This window comes from Aulostomus chinensis, chromosome 24 (assembly GCF_037954235.1).
Source record: "Aulostomus chinensis isolate RoL2024-O1b breed Wild chromosome 24, RoL_Achi_v1.0, whole genome shotgun sequence".
NCBI classification, from domain to species: domain Eukaryota; kingdom Metazoa; phylum Chordata; class Actinopteri; order Syngnathiformes; family Aulostomidae; genus Aulostomus; species Aulostomus chinensis.
This window is the reverse complement of record NC_141343.1, coordinates 14,821,043-14,831,556: the sequence shown is the minus strand read 5'-3', so window position 1 is coordinate 14,831,556 and position 10,514 is coordinate 14,821,043. Positions and strand designations below refer to the sequence as shown.

General features: G+C 42.9%; 1 long non-coding RNA gene across 6 annotated transcripts; it reads left to right on the top strand.

The window, feature by feature from the left end:
- Positions 1-1,939: 1,939 nt before the first annotated feature.
- LOC147238824 (uncharacterized) lies at positions 1,940-5,829 on the top strand. 6 transcript variants are annotated; one of them, XR_015111867.1, is made up of 6 exons: positions 1,940-2,277; positions 2,416-2,464; positions 2,759-2,887; positions 3,111-3,183; positions 3,938-4,256; positions 4,988-5,829. It is a non-coding gene; the product is annotated as an uncharacterized LOC147238824 (long non-coding RNA). The 6 variants fall into 6 exon arrangements; XR_015111863.1 differs by lacking the exon at positions 2,759-2,887; XR_015111868.1 differs by having other exon boundaries at positions 2,759-3,183; positions 3,938-4,171; positions 5,217-5,829.
- The last annotated feature ends 4,685 nt before the right edge of the window (positions 5,830-10,514 follow it).

Here is a 10,514-nt window from a genome sequence, read left to right as displayed (position 1 = left end):
CAGGAAATGTGTAATCCGCATAAGGAGACGTGACTGTAAACTAATCAAAGGGCGGCAGTGCCTTGTTCATAGACAGGCAGCGCTAACTATCAAAGGAGATAAAAACGCCACCTACGGGCAGCAATTGTATTACATCTTACTGCCTTAAAAGGACTCGTCCATGCCAACCAGTCTTAGCGACACATGACCGGACATTGCGCCGATGTCCTCATGGGTGCTGGCTAACGGCAAGCATATGGCGTTAGCGTCGCAACTTAGCCACAGATGTACCTTAACATTTTAGTACATTTAACTGCTCATCATTTTTCATTTTAACTCTTTGCAAAAGTTTTTTTTTTTTTAGGCAAAATAAATATTTTTAGCATGTCATGTTTGAGCTTAAGATAAAGTGAACCGTTAGCTCACCATTACCTCACCGTTAGCTCACAATCAAGGCTTGATTGAACCGCATCTTCTCTTGTTGTGTTTACAAGATGAAAATGAACAGAAAATCTATATGAAGGAGAGTTGAAATGTCCTGAAAAAGTTGGAAATGAATTTGTCATTAAAACAAACCAGAGATCAATAAGATGTCAAAGTTGACATCACATTTATTTTATCTTTTTTTTTTTTTTTGCGCTCTATCTTTTCTGGGTCATCGTGTCAGACTGATGTGGTTGGTACATGTGGCTGGCATGATGCCACATGTATGACGCCGTTTTACACGTGTTGACATTTTCCTATCACGTCACTAAACTTTGATGCAACTGAGCTGTTGTGCCTTTATGTGCACAAGAGATTCCAGCAATGACGCCCACCTCAACAAAGATAATCTACAAAGAGTGTAAAGATTCAAAACAAGAGGCACGAAGACTTGGAGAACAACTTCATCAACTTATATTTTTCATTGTCATTCATGTTTTGCGGCACAAAATCAGTGGATAAACACTTAAATTTCCATCTTACAACAAACAGGAAGTTGAATTAACGATGAACGCCACAAGTGTTCTTCCATTGTTTGCACATTAATTCAGGAGGCACGTCCCAATTGTGGAATTCTTGGCCGATAATCAATACTGATGGTTAGGACACTCGTCTTTCCAATAGCGATGGATTTTTTGTGTGCATTCTGTCCTTTAGCCCGTGAAAACGCATCTTTTGAAGACAAATTCAACCCTACACATTTCTGGAACAGCTTTTTACACCTTTTACATCAGCAGATTATCATCGGCCAGTGCCTCGCTAGTAGCCATCGAGGCAAATATCGGCCGATTCCGCTAACGTTGGACTCCCGAGGCCCCGGTGGCCACGGACACCCCCAGCAGAGCCTCCTAAGCTTGTGGACCTGTGGAGAGTATTTTTGCACATGCCATTGTTTCTTCAGCAGCAGTCTTCAGCTTTTTTGCCTTTTGCCTATAACGGTAATAGTAATAATAATCTATAATGCTTGTACATATCAGATATTACTTGTTATTTTGTTTTTTTTCTTTCTTAATTTTACACGTTTTGTTGTCCTGCTTTTTCATGATTAAGTTTGTCAATAAGACAGATGTGGGATGAAAAGCGGAACTGTTCATTGTTTTTTTTTTAAATAAATTCCTCATTTGTACTTCAGCGTGTCGGCGTGTTTCTTCATGTACGTTGCTGTGACACCTTCTTACAGTAGTCTGATTGCAAGATCGCATATTGGTACAATATTTGTTTACAATATTTTACAAAACTAAAAGTACAATATTTTTCATAGTTAACAAAAATTGCAAAATGTCCTGTTTTTCATACTAACATGAAAAGCGACAAAACAAAACTACACTTTTTGTTTTAACCGCTTGTAAAATGCTTCAAATATTTTTACACATTACTTGACAAGTTTTTTACAAGTCTTTTATTTAGGCAAGATCCTGAACTAACGCCCGCCCCCCCCCCCCCCCCCTCAAGTAACTGAAGACGTTTCTCCAGACACTTGGAGCTCCCGGCCTAACAGGTGTGCAACGGTGTTGAGGGTCCAAAGATGTTGGTGGGCAGGCGGCGCCACCAGAGGGAGCAACGTGGTCTCCCTGCCTGCCTTGCTGTCCTCCTGCTCCTCTCTACTGCCAGGTCTCTTGTTCTGTGCCCCCCAGTGGCTTCTATTTTTGGCATGGTCTCGCCTCCTCTCTGTCTCTGCCGCCGTTATTTCCAGATCCTCTAATTGCCATTAACACCTTGCTCCCCGGCCGCGGACCCCAGCAATTACCAGCGAGGAGGTCATTTCCAGATGGGGTTGAAGACCATCTTCAGCTCTAGAATCAACCAACAGGATGGGTTTGTTTTCCTCGCTCCTCCTAGGCTGATGATTGATGTCTTTTTTAATATTTGTGCTAAACTTGTTGAGGTGAGCCCTGCAGCAGGAGAGAAGGACACGTGAGCTACAGAAATAAATCTCTATTTTCTGTTCATCAGGAAAATACTTCATCGTTCCACCGCCTCCTCACCGCTGCGTCAAAACCTTGTAAGTTCATCCTGGGAGAGATTTCTAATCGTGACTGAAACAGAACTTCTTTGTCAAATCGCAGACGTGCTTCACTGTCACTTAAATTTGTGGCCTCCATCGATCGCGCTAATGAAATCAGTCACACTGCTGCGTTCAAGACGGCTCCAAAATCAAGAAAAACGGGTTTTGATTTGTGAAAAATTAAGAGCTGAGTATGGCGGCGCTCCTCATAAAGATGAAATAGTGTTTAAATTCGATGTATGTGTTTGCAATGTGTGACGTGTGCGACTGTAGCATTGTGTAATTTCTCAGCTGTTTCAGTGGCGAGCTAACGGTGCAGTGGTACAACGGAGAGGGAAGTCAGAAATCTCCGGAGGTCCAACTTCTGACTTGTCTTGAATGCAGTATAAACATGAAGGATGTAAAATCCATAGAGGTTGAGTATGTAAACATGATTTTTGCCTTTTTTGGTCAAAAAGTCAGTAGTTTTACTTCACGACAGGTTACAGCAATGCTGTACGCCGCTAATTCTCAGCCTTTTACCACTTGCTGCCAGCAGAGGCCGCTGCTGCTCAGCAAAACTACACAACACTGCTTTAAATCTGGTAGATTCCGTTCCCGACTTATCTGACCCATTATGGTGGAATGTTTCCTGTCGTCATAGTAAATCGGCGTAAAGATGGTGGCCGCTGTCAGGATCCTGATGAGTCTGCTGCTGATTGGAAACTTAAGCAAAGGTGAGTGCCTCCCAGAAGTTACCCTGATAAATCTCTCAGAACTTGGTGGGGGGCGGCAGCTGCCGCTCATTTGAATCACAGGGAAGATGAACCAGTTATTATTTGCTTTTGTTAACATTGTGAGATATAGAGAGCCCAACAGGAAGTTGGCATGTCCATGGGTTCCCTCGACCAAAACCCAACAAGAGTTTAACATTGGATTTGAGATTATTGCTTAAAGTAAACTATGAGCAAAAATGTATGCTTTTGCTTTTGTTCAGCAAGTGTAAACGCAGTGGTTAGCAGTACAAAGCTAACGTTATGCGATGAACGATCTACGCCCCGGATATGCAACTTAAACATCTGTTTTCCGTGAGATGTTGTTAAAATGTTCACGACAACCTTGCTAGTTTTTGACATTTATGGGTTCTGATCTGCAAGCCCATCTTCACAGATGGACAGGATATATGATTACATATAGCCGTTAGCATAACGATAGCTTTCTTTGAGCACTTCCCGTCCACTGCCATTCATTCTGCTAAGCTAACTAGCGTGGGCTCAGCCCCTGAGAGGTACACGATGACTCTGGGGAGGATGGACGATGGACAATAAGAGGTTTTCACCACATTTTCCTTTCTTTCAATGCAGTAATGCCGCAAAATCGGCTAACACTCCAACTAGCTTAATTAGACTAAACTGCCTCCTCTGGTCTGAGTTCGAGCCTCTCAGGTACAATTCCAGGGTCCTGTTCCTGATCAGTTCCCCTGTTTTCCAGCCCACAGCCCCCTGGATGAGTCCCCCCACAGCTCCCTGTGGGTGGCGTTCAGCCTAAGCCCCCAGTCCCTGGTCAGCCTCCTGATGCTGGGTCTCACCATCGTCCTGTCCAGCCTGGTCTACCTGTGGGTCCTGGGCTACATCTGTATCGGCTGCTGCCAGCCAGTCCCAGTCGGGATTGAGTCCGACTCCCTGGCCGAGATGGTTTAAAGGGATATTCCCTCTTCTTTGACGGGTGAACAGGAAACAATTCCAACCTGTGAATTAATTTTGATTAACGACAGAGCCGGGATGTTCACGTGTGAAGTGAAATGTTACAGGTTTGTTTCACACCATCCAGGATGTGTGACAGTTTATTTATTCCTTCTAGAAGTCAGATGTACATTTTTCACTATCATACGTGACATTTTGTGATCTTAGCGTGACTTCCACATCATGTCTTTGTTCTGCTGCGGCAATTTCGATGGCTGGGGGGGAAAAAAAGATCCAAGTGAAGAGGAAGGTCTTTCTGTAAAAAGACAGAAAATCGTCAGAAAAATGATACATTAGCAGTTTGATGGGCTGTTGGAAGCAATCAGCTAATCAATATATTTGCATATTTCAGTTGTTGCCATGACAACTAACAATGAGCACAGACAGATTCCTTTCAGATTCGCCACCGTCATCTTATGAATTAAAAGTTGTAATTAAATCGATTTGTCAGGTTATTCTGACATGATAAAATCAGCTTCATCAGGAAATCTTGTTTCCTACGCTAGGTGGCGCTGCAGCAGCCATTGAAAATTCATACGAAATCGACTGAACGTGCTGAGACCTAAACAGCGCTCCAAGCAGGCAGACATTTCAGCTTTGAACTTGTTTTTCTCAAAAATTGTAAAACTCTAATTCCATCCTCCCGTAGATATGTCATTGTAGCAGCGGTCACCATCCGTACGACACTTACGGCGAAACCAGTCTTTGGGAAAGGGAATTTCAGGCGTCTCTGTGCTGTCACAAACCATCAGAATTTTCTCTCAGTAACTGAATTTCTTTCACTTCTCTTTACAATCAGCTGCTGGTGTGCAGAGATAAACAACGACGTGCATTCATGAACGGCATTGAGGAGTTTAATGGTGCCTGACTTAGACTGAAGAACAAAAAAAAACATTTCTGATGAATGAAGCTCACAGTTGGCCTGAGTAATCGACCCAGTGACTACGCAAGAAAAAGAACTCCATCTCAACTCATCCAATTAAAATGTCTTCGTCTGCTAATTCTACAACTTCTTGTCTCTCTTAAAGGGCCGATGAATGAATAAGTGATCTGAGAGAATCCCAGGCAGGCAGAAGGCTTCGCTGCGGCTGCATTTAATATTTGAGTCTGGAATTATTTGCACGCTGAGGAACTGCTGATTGAAGAGTCCTTGAGAATGTGGTGGACGCTCCATACAGCGACAGCTTTTAGTGATTTATTCAGTTTCACCATTGCAGATTCTGCTGTACACAAGCATGACAAAATGTCAGTTTAGGGTCTCTCAGATAAATACGTGAGTGATGAGGCCAGCTGGGAAGTGTCTCTGCTGTCGGTGTTGCTTCTGTTTTATGTTGTGTCTTCGCTGCTGGGGGGAACCTGCTTGAATGTCCCCACTGTTCATCAACGTCCTTGTCAGACTTGGTTCATGCACTGCCGCTGCCTAGAGGAAATCCAGGGTTTGAGAGAGAGATGTCACACTGAGATAACAGAACCATCGCGATGACATACAGAGATGACAGAGCCTTTGAAATAACACACTGAGATAACAGAACCTTTGAGATGACATACAGAGATGACAGAACCATCGAGATGACATACAGAGATGACAGAACCTTTGAGATAACATACAGAGATGACAGAACCTTTGACATAGCATACAGAGACGACAGAACCTTTGAGATAACATACAGAGATGACAGAACCTTTGAGATAACATACAGAGATGACAGAACCTTTGACATAACATACAGAGATGACAGAACCTTTGGCATAGCATACAGAGATGACAGAACCTTTGAAATAACATACAGAGATGACAGAACCTTTGAGATAACATACAGAGATGACAGAACCTTTGAGATAACACACTAAGATATCAGAACCTTTGAGATGACATACAGAGATAACAGAACCATCGAGATGACATACAGAGATGACAGAACCATCAAGATGACATACAGAGATGACAGAACCTTTGAGATAACATACTGAGATGACAGAACCTTTGAGATAACATACAGAGATGACAGAACCTTTGACATAACATACAGAGATGACAGAACCTTTGACATAGCATACAGAGATGACAGAACCATCAAGATGACATACAGAGATGACAGAACCTTTGAGATAACATACTGAGATGACAGAACCTTTGAGATAACATACAGAGATGACAGAACCTTTGACATAACATACAGAGATGACAGAACCTTTGACATAGCATACAGAGATGACAGAACCTTTGAAATAACATACAGAGATGACAGAACCTTTGAGATAACATACAGAGATGACAGAACCTTTGAGATAACACACTAAGATAACAGAACCTTTGAGATGACATACAGAGATAACAGAACCATCGAGATGTCATACAGAGATGACAGAACCATCAAGATGACATACAGAGATGACAGAACCTTTGAGATAACATACTGAGATGACAGAACCTTTGAGATAATATACAGAGATGACAGAACCTTTGACATTACATACAGAGATGACAGAACCTTTGACATAGCATACAGAGACGACAGAACCTTTGACATAACATACAGAGATGACAGAACCTTTGACATAGCATACAGAGATGACAGAACCTTTGACATAGCATACAGAGACGACAGAACCTTTGAGATAACATACAGAGATAACAGAACCTTTGAGATAACACACTGAGATAACAGAACCTTTGAGATAACATACAGAGATAACAGAACCTTTGAGATAACATACAGAGATAACAGAACCTTTGAGATAACACACTGAGATAACAGAACCTTTGAGATAACATACAGAGATGACAGAACCTTTGAGATAACATACAGAGATAACAGAACCTTTGAGATAATATACAGAGATGACAGAACCTTTGAGATAACATACAGAGATGACAGAACCTTTGACATAACATACAGAGATGACAGAACCTTTGGCATAGCATACAGAGATGACAGAACCTTTGAAATAACATACAGAGATGACAGAACCTTTGAGATAACATACAGAGATGACAGAACCTTTGAGATAACACACTAAGATATCAGAACCTTTGAGATGACATACAGAGATAACAGAACCATCGAGATGACATACAGAGATGACAGAACCATCAAGATGACATACAGAGATGACAGAACCTTTGAGATAACATACTGAGATGACAGAACCTTTGAGATAACATACAGAGATGACAGAACCTTTGACATAACATACAGAGATGACAGAACCTTTGACATAGCATACAGAGATGACAGAACCATCAAGATGACATACAGAGATGACAGAACCTTTGAGATAACATACTGAGATGACAGAACCTTTGAGATAACATACAGAGATGACAGAACCTTTGACATAACATACAGAGATGACAGAACCTTTGACATAGCATACAGAGATGACAGAACCTTTGAAATAACATACAGAGATGACAGAACCTTTGAGATAACATACAGAGATGACAGAACCTTTGAGATAACACACTAAGATAACAGAACCTTTGAGATGACATACAGAGATAACAGAACCATCGAGATGTCATACAGAGATGACAGAACCATCAAGATGACATACAGAGATGACAGAACCTTTGAGATAACATACTGAGATGACAGAACCTTTGAGATAACATACAGAGATGACAGAACCTTTGACATTACATACAGAGATGACAGAACCTTTGACATAGCATACAGAGACGACAGAACCTTTGACATAACATACAGAGATGACAGAACCTTTGACATAGCATACAGAGATGACAGAACCTTTGACATAGCATACAGAGACGACAGAACCTTTGAGATAACATACAGAGATAACAGAACCTTTGAGATAACACACTGAGATAACAGAACCTTTGAGATAACATACAGAGATAACAGAACCTTTGAGATAACATACAGAGATAACAGAACCTTTGAGATAACACACTGAGATAACAGAACCTTTGAGATAACATACAGAGATGACAGAACCTTTGAGATAACATACAGAGATAACAGAACCTTTGAGATAACATACAGAGATGACAGAACCTTTGAGATAACATACAGAGATGACAGAGATTTAGGGATGACAACTGAGATGACATCTTTTGAGACGATGGACTGAGTTACAGAACATTTCAGGTGACACACTGGGATGAAGGAACCTTTCATCTTACACATTGAGATGACAGAACTTTTGAGAAGACAAAACTTGAGAGGACAGGCTGAGGTGATAGAACTGGAGAGATGACACAGTGATGACGTGCTGACCCGACAGACTGAGATGACAGAGATTTTGGGGGCCCACAGTCTCATAACAACCATCTTATGTTCTCTCCAGATGTCGTGTCATCACGCCAAACTGTTCAACTACTTGCTGTGAAACTTTTCCTGCCTCAATAACTGCAGCTTAAAGGCCAAGACACGGAGGAGCTGTGATTATATAACTCACCTGGCTGATGCTGAGCTATTGATCGTAACCATGGTAATCTGAATGGAAATGATCCCATCTGACGCGGGAGACGATTTCTCTCCTGAGCCGCTCCGCCTCTGCCAGAGCTTCCGTGTGACCTCGTCCCTGTCAAGTGTCGGGGGCGGTGGGGGGTGGATTCACGTCTGCCTCTCAGAAACTTTTTGACCTTGGGCAAGACAGAGTCTCATCTGTGACTGACAGCTTCTGATAGGGAGCTTGTTGCCAGGGACGACAGAAGCTCCCCGCATCCATGCAGTTGCCATGGAAATGAGGAGTTCGCGCTTTCAGCCTGCAGATGGCAACAAACTCCACGTCAGGAGGAACTTGGAGGTGAAGACGGTTCGAGGGCAGAGCAGCAAATCAGTGGATGGCGCTGACGCCTCATAAAGAGCAGGATGACGGTTTGATGACTCTGGTTCCGTCTCCTCTGGGTGCTGCATTTGCTTCTAATGACATGCAAGTCAGGTGGCGACTTCCTGAAGGCACCACGGTGGCTGTCAGACTGCCGGTCTTTGCCTAGATTTATATCTTTGTTTGCTGATGACTACACGCTTCAATAATGTAATTTCCTGTCGGTGAAACCCTCGTAGGAATGGAGATGAAAGTTGTTGTGAATCATCTTCATTATGGAAAAGTCTGTGTGGTATTGCTGCTGTTGTGGGACATTAAAAGATTGTTTCCCATCCCTGGTAACTGCTGGCGTCTTCCCCTCAGTGGTTGTGGAATATAAAATTAGACAATGACAAAATCCTGTTTCCCATGGGGCTCCTGACCAACATCGCACACGGAGAGTGTCTCAATCGGAGCCGGAGGTCACTTGAGGTCACAGAGCGGTGGATTCCACAGTTTGCCTGCTGCTTGTTTGTAGTATTTCCCGCCCATGTGAGAAATACTGCAAACTCCAGTTAGAGACACACACACACACTCAACCACGGACTCAAAAAATCAGCCTTTTGCTAATTAGATACAGCTGGGCTTCGGTCCAAGCAGTCTGGTCTGATTTGTGTCCCTGAAGTGGTCCCATATTGAAAAACTGCATCGCGTCAGACTGCTTACATGCCTGCAGTGAGAATCGATGCATGTATGATGAGCGGGAACGCGGCACGGGGTGTGAAGCGCTCTTTGATTTATTCAAGCCTCAGATCCAGTGGGATACCCGGTGGGCTCCGTGCAGCCTGAGCGCTTCCCTCTGATTCTCCAGCACACTGTGTTCCACACAGTCTGGAGTCAAACAAGGACACGGTGGCGATTGAGGAATTACTCAATACCACCTTAAATTTGGATTACTGCGCCACCAAACGTGCGCGTGTAACAGGAGAGCGCACAGGTTGGAAGGTGTCTGTGTGTGTGTGTGTCTGTGTGTGTGTGTGTGTGTGTGTGTGTGTGTGCGCGCGCGCGCGCGCGCGCAATGCAAATACACTGGAAATCTTATGCTTTTGTTTCATCAATTCCACAACAATTTCATCTGTGCACCTCCCAGGCAGCACTCACTCTGCCGGTCGTGTCGAATGGACTAATGATGCGTTCAGGGACAGTGGGACATATTTGGAAGGCACACGATCTAATGTTTTACAACATCTTCTGTTGATGACATCATATGTTCTGCTAGCAGGTTCATAAATATTTGCTTCCACATAAATTGTTTTTAGAGTGAAATTTTAAGACAGTACATTCTCTGAGGGGTGTGTTTCTGCTTGAAAAAGGAACAGAAATCCATGCTGGGACCAACCGGAGCACATTTATCCGACGGTAACAACAAGCTACGCCATGTGATACAACATACACATGAAATAAAGCACAGAAATGTCATCAGACACGTTGGTTTTTCAGAAACTCTAATATTCAGGTACTTCTGAATCCAGTTTAAAAGAGTTTTCCGA